Raw genomic sequence first — 13,188 nt, 5'->3', positions numbered from 1 at the left:
CAATCCGTCCCTCGGAATTATCACCACAATCTGTCGTCAAACACTTTCGCTCTTCGGACACTTCCAACCCGGGGATGGGCTATTTATAACTGTCTGTGAACCCCCTCAAAATGAGGGCAATCCAATCTTGATACCAAGCACAGACCAGGAATGGTCCTTTCCCGATTTAGCAATGCAACTGGTGTATCTGCTGAATATTTACTTTGATAAATGTAACTGTGGAAAGTCAGTACTCATTCGCACAGTGATTGAGGCGATTGATGCTCAGCGATAGTTTCATTTGGCGGTTAAATGGTTAATGTCCTCACTTACAGAAACAGCCCGTCCTCAGCTCTCTGACGAAACACTGGCTCTTTGCAACCGGGTTGAAAGCGCAAACATCAGAAAATCGATGGGACTTTCAGCAAACAATGTCCCTGATGCAAATGTAACAATTTATTTCGAACCAAGTATCTGTTTCACTGAACCTCCCTGGAACAAGATGATAAAAAGTAAAATTTATAACTGACTTTGTTCACAATTGACGTGGCAGCGAATTGTCAACCCGGTTCGATTCGATTCCACCAGAAAGGCCGCTCCCTGTTCTGAAAGAAATGAGGAATGTTTGTGTTGAAATCCATCCTGATGTCTGGCAGCAGCTTTCACAGAGGGCGGAGCTCTGAATCTCACATAAGAAGGATCGGATTAAATTCACAAGTTGTGAACTGCTGAAATAAAGCAAGGAAATTGTTCTCGATTTATTGTAATGAAATAACAAGGATATAATTTGTAAAATCCACACGGACATTGAGAGCCGGAAATTCCTTGCGGGATCAAGGTAAGATTAATGTCGTTGAAATTTGTTTTTAAATTAACATTTTCAGCCCCTTCCTCTTTTCCAAAGCCGATTTCCCGCGGTCAGATATGTTCCCCGGCGGACGGAGCTCTCTATTCCTCGCGGATGGAACAATTCACTAATTGTTCGCTCAGACACTGACTGAAGGCCGGTTACTTTCCACCGGGTATTTCAGGGCTTATCCCTTCATGGACCCCACCAATCTCCCCACAGACACATTTTGAAGCGGTTACAGGACAGAAAGCAGGAACACGAACTCTGGAGATTTACACCATCCGAGTCCAGCGGTGCCTCCTCCCCATGTTAGAATTTGACATTCAGTAAACAGGGGTGGGAAACTGTCCTTTCTCACTCTACATGCTTTTATTTTTAACTGTAACACTGGCTCTTTTTACTCACTGAACCGTTTTGTTCCTGGTACTTATCAAAGACTGATCGAACACACAGTTCAGCTCAGTAAAGGGTTAACACATTCGCAATGGCCGATTCTCCCCATCTGCCGGGCACCTGAGAAATCAGCCTCTGGAAACCTGAGGCCGGACTGAAAGCGATCCAATCAAAGGATTGGAGCAAAATCGGAGACAAAACTTGTTCCTGATTAATTATAATTAATTAGTTTAATGCGAATTAGGTGGGAGAATGGAACAGTGGCTTCTGTATTGCTGAAGTATGTAATTGCGGCCTTTCGAGAAAAACAAACTTCAGGAATGTTTTAAGGGGAAACCCGTTCAGGGCGGAAACCATCTTTCGCACGAGAGGTGGTTCCTGACCGTTAATCATGGTAATTTGAGTTGTGACTTTTAATATCAACAGGTCGGAGGGTCCCAGCACTGAGTGGAATTAATAAAACTGTTGCAGCAGGAACAGAAGATTTATGAAATAGTGAAAAGTTATTAGCAGGAAAAAGGAAGGAGGTTTTGAAGAAGTAACTTAATATTAAAAATGGAAAACGAGAACGGGTCAACATTCCAATGAATTGGAGTTCAGATTGTGTGTTATATCTGTGAATCTACAAATCATTCCAAACACGTTTGGAAAGTGAGAATCATGAGAGATGTGATCGAGTATCTATAAGACTGGGATGTGATGGATGAGGTTTTGGGCAGAAACTATATATTTCCTTTAGTTTCTAAAAGTGACGGCAGATGTGAAAATGTTGTTTTACCAGAGGAGGATGTGGGACCATATTTCGAGAAACTGTTAAGAAGGATTTGGATCTGAATTTAGTAAACATTTGGAAAGTCAGAATCATGAGAGATGTGATCTACTCTCTAGAAAACAGGGCTTGGGTTTTCACAGAACAGAGTGAAATGATCCTGGTGATAAAATTTTGAGGAGAGAGGACGCCAGTATGAATAAATGGTTATATGACAGAGGTGGAGAAACATCAACAAACTGGCAGGGCCCCAGCACTAATCTTTATATAAAATGTAACTACTGAAATTACCAACAGGTATGAGGGTCAATCACTATTTTTTATATAAAAAGTAAATACTGAAATTACCACCAGGAAGGAGGGCCCATCATTAATCTTTATATTAGAAGTTACTATTGAAATTACAAACAGGGAGGAGGGTCCATCACTAATCTTTACATAAAAAAGTAAGAACTCAAATTACCAACAGGCAGGAGGCCCCATCGCTAATGTTTACATCAAAGTGTAACTACTGAAATTACCAAAAGGCAGGAGGGTCCATCAATGATCTTTATACAAAAAGTAACAATACAAATTACCTGCAGGTTTGAGGGTCCAAGCACTAATCTTTACATAAAAAGTTGGAGCTCAAATTACCAACAGGGAGGAGGGTCGATCACTAATCTTTATATAAAAAAAAAGAAACTACTGAAATTACAAACAGTTAGTGGGGTCCATTAATAATCTTTAACAAAAACGTAACTAATGAAATAATCAACAGGTAGGAGCGATCATCACTAATCTTTACATAAAAATAACGACTGAAATTACCAACAGGTATGATATTCCATCACTAATCTTTATATAAAAAGTAACCACTGAAATTACAAACAGGCAGGAGACCCCATCACCAATTTTATATAAAAAAGCAACGAATGAAGTTAGCAACAGGTATGAGGGTCCATCACTAATCTTTATATAAAAAATAACGACTGAAATTACCACCAGGTAGGAGGATCCATCACTAATCATTATATAAAAAGTAAATACTGGAATTACCAAAAGGCAGGAGGTTCCATCACTAATCTTTATATATTAAAAATAACTACTGAAATTACCACCAGGTAAGAGAGTCCATCACTAATCTTTAAATATAAAAAATAACTACTGAAATTACCACCAGGTAGGAGGGTCCATCACTAATCTTTATGTAAAAAGTAACCACTGAAATTACCAACGGTCAGGACACCCCATCACTAATATTTTATCAAAAGGTTACAACTCAAATTACCAGCAGGTAGGAGGGTACATCACTAATCTTTATATGAAAAGTATCTCCTGAAATTACCAAATGGGTGGAGGATCCGTCGTTAATCTTGATATAATGAGTAATAATTCAAATTACCACCAGGTCAGAGTGCCCATCACTAATCCGTATAAAAAAAAGTACTGAACTTACCAACAGGTGGGAGGGTTCATTACCAATCTCTGTATAACAAGTAATTACTGAAATTATCAACAGGGAGTAGTGTCAATCACTAATCTCTTTAGAAAAAGTAACAACCCAAATTACCAATAGGTAGGAGGGTCCATTACCAATCTTTGCATAAAAGGTAATTCCTGAAATTACCAACAGGGAGGAGGGTCAATCACTAATCTCTTTAGAAAAAGTAACAACCCAATTACCAATAGGTAGGAGGGTCCATTAACAATCTTTGTACAAAAAGTAATTTCTGAAATACCAACAGGGAGGAGGGTCAATCACGAATCATTTTATAAAAAAAGTAACAACCCAAATTACCAACAGGTAGGAGGGTCCATCACTAATCTTTTCATAAAAATTAACTACTGAAATCACCACCAGGAAGTAATGTCCATCACTCATTTTTATAAAAGATAAAAATATACTCCTGAAATTATCAACAGGCAAGAGGTCCGATCCCTTATCCTGACCTAAAATATAACTGAAACTACCACCAGATGGCAGTGTCCATCATAAATCCTGACATGAAAGTTCACGACTGAAATTACCATCAGGTGGGAGTGTCCATCATTAATCTTTATATCAAAAGTAATTACTGAAATTAACACCAGGGAGTCCGGTCCATCACTAATTTGTAAATAAAAAAACAGCTACTGAAATTACCAACCGGCAGGAGGGTCCATCACTAATCTTCAGATAACAAAAGTATCTACTGAAATCACCACCAGGTGGTAATGTCCATCATTATTTTTATAAGGAAAGAAATTACTGAAATTACCAACAGGTAGTAGGGTCCACCACTAATATTTATATAAAAAGCTACTACTGAATTTACAACAGGTAGCAAGGTCCATCACTAATCTTTTAAATTAAGTAATTATTGGAATTACCAACAGGTGAGTGGGTCCATCACTTATTTTTAAATAAAACGAAACCACTGAAATTACCACCAGGCCGGAGTGTCCATCACTAATCTTTATATAAAAAGCAACGACTGAATTTACAACAGGTAGCAAGATCCATCACTAATCTTATTAAATAAAATAACTACTGGAATTACCAACAGCTCGGCGGCTCCATCACTAATCTTTGTCGAAGAAAAAACTACTGAAATTACCAACAGAGAGGAGGATCCATCACTTATCTTCATATAAAAAGCAACCACTGAAATTACCACCAGGTAGGACTATCCATCGCGAATCTTTATATAAAATGTAACTACTGAAAATAACACCAGGCAGGACTATCCATCACCAATCTTTATATGAAAAGTAACTACGAAATTACCACTAGGCAGGAGGGTCCATCACTAATCTTCATATAAAAATTAACTACTGAAATCACCACTAGGAAGTAATGTCCATCACTCATCTTTATAAAAGAAAAAAATAAACTCCTGAAATTATCAACAGGCAAGACGTCCGATCCCTTATCCTGACCTAAAAATTAACTGAAACTGCCACAAGCTGGCAGTGTCCATCATCAATCCTCACATCAAAGGTAACGACTGAAATTACCACGAGGCAGGAGTGTTCATCATTAATCTTTATATCAAAAGGAGTTATTGAAATTAACACCAGGGAGTCCGGTCCATCACTAATTTGTATATCAAAAAAACAGCTACTGAAATTACCAACAGGCAGGAGGGTCCATCACGAATCTTTAGATAACAAAAGTATCTCCTGAATTCACCACCAGGTGGTAGGGTCCATCATTATTTTTTATAAGGAAAGAAATTACTGAAATTACCAACAGGTAGGAGGGTCTATCACTAATCTTTATGTAAAAAGTATCCACTGAAATTACCAACCGTCAGGACACCCCATCACGAATATTTTATCAAAAAGTTACAATTCAAATTACCAGCAGGTAGGAGGGTCCATCACTAATCTTTATATAAAAAGTAACTCCTGAAATTACCAAATGGGTGGAGGGGCCGTCATTAATCTTGATATAATGAGTAATAACTCAAATTACCACCAGGTCAGAGTGCCCATCACTAATCTGTATAAAAAAGAAAGTACTGAACTTACCAACAGGTAGGAGGGTCAATTACCAATCATTGCATAAAAAGTAATTACTGAAATTACCAATAGGGAGGAGTGTCAATCACTAATCTCTTTGGAAAAAGTAACAACCCAAATTAACAACAGGGAGGAGGGTCCATTAACAATCTTTGTACAAACAGTAATTACTGAAATACCAACAGGGAGGAGGGTCAATCGCGAATCATTTTATAAGAAAAGTAACAACCCAAATTACCAACAGGTAGGAGGGTCGTTCACTAATCTTTACATAAAAATTAACTACTGAAATCACCACCAGGAAGTAATGTCCATCACTCATCTTTATAAATGAAAAAAATAAACTCCTGAAATTATCAACAGGCAAGAGGTCCGATCCCTTATCCTCACCGAAAAAATAACTGAAACTACCACCAGATGGCAGTGTCCATCATAAATCCTGACATGAAAGGCAACGACTGAAATTACCTTCATGTGGGAGTGTCCATCATTAATCTTTACATCAAAAGTAATTTCTGAAATTAACACCAGGGAGTCCGGTCCATCACTAATTTGTTTATACAAAAACAGCTAATCTTCAGATAACAAAAGTATCTACTGAAATCACCACCAGGTGGTCGGGTCCATCATTATTTTTTATAAGGAAAGAAATTACTGAAATTACCAACAGGTAGGAGGGTCTATCACTAATCTTTATACAAAAATTAACTACTGAAATTACCAACAGGCATGAGGGTCAATCACAAATCTTCATATAAAAAGCTGCTACTGAATTTTCAACAGGTAGCAAGGTCCATCACTAATCTTTTTAAATAAAGTAATTATTGGAATTACCAACAGGTGGGTGGGTCCATCACTTATTTTTAAATAAAACGAAACCACTGAAATTACCACCAGGCCGGAGTGTCCATCACTAATCTTTATATAAAAAGCAACGACTGAATTTACAACAGGTAGCAAGATCCATCACTAATCTTATTAAATAAAATAACTACTGGAATTAGCAACAGCTAGGCGGCTCCATCACTAATCTTTGTCGAAGAAAAAACTACTGAAATTACCAACAGAGAGGAGGATCCATCACTTATCTTCATATAAAAAGCAACCACTGAAATTACCACCAGGTAGGACTATCCATCGCGAATCTTTATATAAAATGTAACTACTGAAAATAACACCAGGCAGGACTATCCATCACCAATCTTTATATGAAAAGTAACTACGAAATTACCACTAGGCAGGAGGGTCCATCACTAATCTTCATATAAAAATTAACTACTGAAATCACCACTAGGAAGTAATGTCCATCACTCATCTTTATAAAAGAAAAAAATAAACTCCTGAAATTATCAACAGGCAAGACGTCCGATCCCTTATCCTGACCTAAAAATTAACTGAAACTGCCACAAGCTGGCAGTGTCCATCATCAATCCTCACATCAAAGGTAACGACTGAAATTACCACGAGGCAGGAGTGTTCATCATTAATCTTTATATCAAAAGGAGTTATTGAAATTAACACCAGGGAGTCCGGTCCATCACTAATTTGTATATCAAAAAAACAGCTACTGAAATTACCAACAGGCAGGAGGGTCCATCACGAATCTTTAGATAACAAAAGTATCTCCTGAATTCACCACCAGGTGGTAGGGTCCATCATTATTTTTTATAAGGAAAGAAATTACTGAAATTACCAACAGGTAGGAGGGTCTATCACTAATCTTTATGTAAAAAGTATCCACTGAAATTACCAACCGTCAGGACACCCCATCACGAATATTTTATCAAAAAGTTACAATTCAAATTACCAGCAGGTAGGAGGGTCCATCACTAATCTTTATATAAAAAGTAACTCCTGAAATTACCAAATGGGTGGAGGGGCCGTCATTAATCTTGATATAATGAGTAATAACTCAAATTACCACCAGGTCAGAGTGCCCATCACTAATCTGTATAAAAAAGAAAGTACTGAACTTACCAACAGGTAGGAGGGTCAATTACCAATCATTGCATAAAAAGTAATTACTGAAATTACCAATAGGGAGGAGTGTCAATCACTAATCTCTTTGGAAAAAGTAACAACCCAAATTAACAACAGGGAGGAGGGTCCATTAACAATCTTTGTACAAACAGTAATTACTGAAATACCAACAGGGAGGAGGGTCAATCGCGAATCATTTTATAAGAAAAGTAACAACCCAAATTACCAACAGGTAGGAGGGTCGTTCACTAATCTTTACATAAAAATTAACTACTGAAATCACCACCAGGAAGTAATGTCCATCACTCATCTTTATAAATGAAAAAAATAAACTCCTGAAATTATCAACAGGCAAGAGGTCCGATCCCTTATCCTCACCGAAAAAATAACTGAAACTACCACCAGATGGCAGTGTCCATCATAAATCCTGACATGAAAGGCAACGACTGAAATTACCTTCATGTGGGAGTGTCCATCATTAATCTTTACATCAAAAGTAATTTCTGAAATTAACACCAGGGAGTCCGGTCCATCACTAATTTGTTTATTCAAAAACAGCTAATCTTCAGATAACAAAAGTATCTACTGAAATCACCACCAGGTGGTCGGGTCCATCATTATTTTTTATAAGGAAAGAAATTACTGAAATTACCAACAGGTAGGAGGGTCTATCACTAATCTTTATACAAAAATTAACTACTGAAATTACCAACAGGCATGAGGGTCAATCACAAATCTTCATATAAAAAGCTGCTACTGAATTTTCAACAGGTAGCAAGGTCCATCACTAATCTTTTTAAATAAAGTAATTATTGGAATTACCAACAGGTGGGTGGGTCCATCACTTATTTTTAAATAAAACGAAACCACTGAAATTACCACCAGGCCGGAGTGTCCATCACTAATCTTTATATGAAAGCAACGACTGAATTTACAACAGGTAGCAAGATCCATCACTAATCTTTTCAAATAAAGTAACTACTGGAATTACCATCAGCTAGGCGGCTCCATCACTAATCTTTGTCGAAGAAAAAACTACTAAAATTACAACAGAGATGAGGGTCCATCACTTATCTTTATATAAAAAGCAACCACTGAAATTACCACCAGGTAGGACTATCCATCGCGAATCTTTATATAAAAATAACTACTGAAAATAACACCAGGCAGGAGGTTCCATCACTAATCTTTGTAGAAGAAAAAACTACTAAAATTACAACAGAGATGAGGGTCCATCACTTATCTTTATATAAAAAGCAACCACTGAAATTACCACCAGGTAGGACTATCCATCGCGAATCTTTATATAAAAATAACTACTGAAAGTAACACCAGGCAGGAGGTTCCATCACTAATCTTAATATAAAAATCAACTACTGAACTTATAGCGGTAGGAAGGTCCATCACTAATCTTTTCAAATAATGTAACTTCTGAAATTACCATTAGCCAGGAGGTCCCATCAGTAGTCTTTACATGAAAAGTAACTACAGAAATTATCAACATGGAAGATAGTCCATCTGTATTCTATATGTAAAAAGTAACTACTGAAATTACCACCAGGCAGGAGTGTCCATCACTAATCTTTATATAAAAAGTAACTACTGAATTAATAACTGGATATAAAACTTACCAGGGACACCGAGAGCAGCTGGGCAGGCACAGTAAATGACTGGAACAGTAATACAGTAAATCATGGTTTATGGAACTAATAGCTAGATGTAGAGAATTACCACGGACACCGATAGCAGCTCGGTGGGCACAGTAAATGACGAGAACGGTAATAAAGTGACTCATGGTTTATAGAACTAATAGCTGGATATGGAGAATTACCAGGGTCATCAAGAGCAGCTAGGTGGGCACAGAAAATGACTAGCGCAGTAATAAAGTGACTCATAGTTCATGGAACTAATAGCTGGATATAGAGAATTACCAGGGACACCAAGTGCAGCTCGGTGGGCACAGCAAATGCTCGAAAAGTAATAAAGTGACTCATGGTTTATAGAACTAATAGCTGGATATAGAGAATTTCCAGGGACATCGAGAGCAGCTAGGTGGGCACAGTAAATGTCTAGAACAGTAATAAAATGACTCATGGTTTATCGAACTAATAACTACATATATAGACTTACCAGGGACACCAAGAGCAGCTAGGTGGGCACAGTAAATGAATAAAATAGTAATAAAGTGACTCATGGTTTAGAGAACTAATAGCTAGATATAGAGAATTACCAGGGACACCAAGAGCAGCTAGGTGGGCACATTAAATGCTAGAAAAGTAATAAAGTGACTCATGGTTTATAGAACTAATAGTTGGATATAGAGAATTACCAGGGACACCAAGAGCAGGGAGGAGGGAATGGTAAATGATAAGAACAGTAATTTTGAAACACGCGTTATACAATTAATAGCTGGATATAGAGACGGATCAGAAGCACCAACAGCAGTGATGAGGGGATGGTACATTACGAGAACAGTAATACAGTGAAACATGGTGTATGGAACCATTCTAGTAAGTCTCTTCTGCATCCTCTCAAAGGCCTTTGCATCTTTACTAAAGTGCTGTGCCCAGAAGTGGACACAATACTCCAGTTGTGGCCGAACCAGTGTCTTATAAAGGTACATCATGACTTCCATACTTTGTACTCTATGTCTCTATTGATAAATCCCAGGATCCCGTATGCTTATGAAACCGCAAGCTCAACGTTCCCTGCCACCTTCAACGATTTGTGCACATATACTCCCATATCTCTCTGTTCCTGAACGCATTTTAGAATTGTGCCCTTTCGTTCATACTGCCTCTCTTCGTTCTTTCTACCAAAATGTATGACTTCGCACTTTTCTGCGTTAAATTTCTTCAGTCACGTGTCCGCCCGTTCCACCACGCTGCCTATTTCCTCTTGAAGTATATTACTATCCTCCACACTGTTCACTACACCTCCTAGTGTTGTTTCATCTGCAAATTTTGAAATTGTGCCCTGTACACCCCAGTCCACGTCATTAATATATATCAAAAAAGCTGTGATCCCAGTAGCGACCACTGGGGCACATCACTTTACAGCCCTCCAGTCCGAAAAAAAATCGTTCACCATTATTCTCTGTCTTCTGTTACTTAAATAATCCCTGCTGCCGCTTTTATCCCATGGGGCTTCAACATTGATGACAAGCCTATTATGCAGCACTTTATCAAATGCCTTTTGAAAGTCCATATACACAACATCAACCGCATTGCCCTCATCGAACGTCTCGGTTACCTCATCAAATAACTCAATCAAGTTATTAAACACGATCGGCCTTTCACAATTCCGTGCTGGCTTTCCTTAATTATTCCCCAATTGATCAAGTGACGGTTAATATCGTCCCGGATTAAGGTTTCTAAAAGTTTCTCCACCACCGAGGTTAAACTGACTGGCCTTTAATTGCTGAGCTTATCCTTACTCCATTTTCTGAACAATGGTGTAACATTTCCAATTCTCCAGTCCTCTGGTACCATTCACGTATGCAGGAAAGATTGGAAGATTTTGGCCAGTATCTGCAAAATTTCCTTCCTGTATTCCCTCAGCATCCCATCCAGACCGAGTGATTTATCTACTTTAAGCACAGCTAACCTTCCTAGTACCAAATATTTATCAATTTTAACCCATCCAGTATCTCAACTACATCTTCCGTTACTGTGACTTTGGCAGCATCTTCTTCCTCGGTAAAGACTGGAGCGAAGTACCCACTTAGAACCTAAGCCTCCATGTGCATGATCACCTTTATGGTCCCGAATCAGTCAGATCTCTCCCTTTACTACCCGTTTGTTGTTTATATGCCGATCGAAGACTTTTGGATTCCTTTTTATTTGTTCGCTGCCAGTCTATTCTCATCGTCTCTCTTTGCCCCTCTCATTTCCTTTTTCACTTCCACTCTGATCTTCTTACATTCAGCTTGATTCTCACTTGTATTATCAACCTGACATCTGTCATACGCCCCCTTTTTCTCCTGCTTCATTTACCTCACTATTTCTTCGTCATCCAGGGAGTTCTGGCCTTAGTTGCCCTAACTTTCGCCCTCGTGGGACTGTATCTAGACTGTAGCTGATTCATCCCCACTTTAAAGGCTACCCATTATTCAATTACAGTTTTGGCTGCCAATCTTTGATTCCAATTTAACGAGGCAGAACAGTTCTCATCCCATGGAAATTCGCCATCCACCAATTGAGCATTTTTCTCCAGAGTCGTCCTCTGAGTTATCCATGTATAAACAGGGCCGCACTCTGAACAAGGGCCGCACTCTGAATATGGGCCGCACTCTCAACACACAACCCCCACTCTCAACAGGGCCGTACCATGAACATGGAGCCCTCTCTCAACACGGACCCCACTCTCAACACACAGACCCCACTCTCAACGGGGCCGCACCCTCAAAACGGACCCCACTCTCAACACGGACCCCACTCTCAACAGGGCCGTACCCTGAACACGGAGCCCTCTCTCAACACGGACCACACTCTCAACACGGACCCCACTCTCAACGCGGACCCCACTCTTAACACGGGCCGCACTCTCAACACGAACCCCACTCTGAGCACGGAACCCACTCTGAACACAGACCCCACTGTGAACGAAGCTCCCACTCATAAGACGGACCTCACTCTGAAAAGGGACCCCAATCTGAGCACGGACCCCAATCAGAGCACGGACCCCAATCTGAACACTGACCCCACTCTGAGCACGGACCCCACTCTGAGCACGGGCCCCACTCTGAGCACGGCCCCCACTCTAAAAACGGAACCCCTCCCCCAGCACAAAACCCACTCTGAGCACAGACTTCACTCTGAAGAATGAACCCACGGTAAACACAGACCTCACTCCGAACAAAGACCCCAATCTGAAGATTTCTGTGTTAGCCTTGATGGAGCTTTATTGTACATCTGGACGATGTTGTTCCTCTCTCCTCACTTCTCCTTCACCCCCCTGGTTCCACCCACCTTTGGAACATTACGAATGTCATTTACATTCCCACCTCCTCTTCATTCCCGAATTCTCCTCTCCTCCTCTTCACGTCTTTCTGTAAATCTTCTTTAAATCTGCTTTTTATTTCCCCATTTAACCTGCCTGTCCCAGTAACTGAAACATCTTGGTCATTTTCCATCAGAATTCCTTACTTTGCATACCAAGCAACAAAGCCACCTCATCGACAGAACATTCAGTCCTGGGACTAAAGGTTTCAGAAATAATTGATATGTGGAGCTCAGACCCGTATATATTTCGTTCCAGGAATGAGAGATATCCTTAATCGTCCCTGAACTGATAACGTTGCTCTAAGGTGCCTTTCGAGTGCCTTCAAAAACCTGCTTAAAACCTGTTTAAAACCTGTTTATTGAAATTTATTTTCTCCGCCTATCTCCTTACCACGCACTGCCTCTGCATCATATTTTGGGAGATGTTGAATTCTTTGTAAAGTAATCTCCGATATCTATTTACAAACAAAGCCTGACACTGAACACAGACCGAAACTGAACATTGTCCCCACTCTGAAAACTGTCCCCACTCTGGGACCACAGAGCCCACGGGAAGCGGGGTGGGAGGCGGTGTTATCAATGTAGCTGTGAGAGCCGGTGTTCTTAACAAGTCCCTGAATTGACAGCGTTGCTCTGAGGTGCCGATCATGTGCACGCAAAAAGAAGCCTATTTCTTCAAAAGGCTTCTCCTCCATTTTCTGTTAAACCTGCATTCTCTCTCTCTCTCT

The 13,188-nt window shown here is 39.6% G+C and overlaps 2 long non-coding RNA genes across 2 annotated transcripts in view; one reads left to right on the top strand and one right to left on the bottom strand.

The window, feature by feature from the left end:
- LOC137312965 (uncharacterized) overlaps window positions 1-419 on the bottom strand; it is a 131,515-nt gene extending 131,096 nt beyond the window's left edge. The window contains exon 1 of the long non-coding RNA XR_010960979.1: window positions 313-419. This is a non-coding gene — a long non-coding RNA (uncharacterized lncRNA). The remainder of the gene's footprint in view (window positions 1-312) is intronic.
- LOC137312966 (uncharacterized) overlaps window positions 1-13,188 on the top strand; it is a 74,811-nt gene that overhangs the window by 9,267 nt on the left and 52,356 nt on the right. The window contains exon 2 of the long non-coding RNA XR_010960981.1: window positions 315-817. This is a non-coding gene — a long non-coding RNA (uncharacterized lncRNA). The remainder of the gene's footprint in view (window positions 1-314; window positions 818-13,188) is intronic.

This window comes from Heptranchias perlo, unplaced genomic scaffold (assembly GCF_035084215.1).
Source record: "Heptranchias perlo isolate sHepPer1 unplaced genomic scaffold, sHepPer1.hap1 HAP1_SCAFFOLD_44, whole genome shotgun sequence".
In the NCBI taxonomy this organism is placed as follows: domain Eukaryota; kingdom Metazoa; phylum Chordata; class Chondrichthyes; order Hexanchiformes; family Hexanchidae; genus Heptranchias; species Heptranchias perlo.
This window is presented reverse-complemented; position numbering and strand designations above follow the sequence as displayed.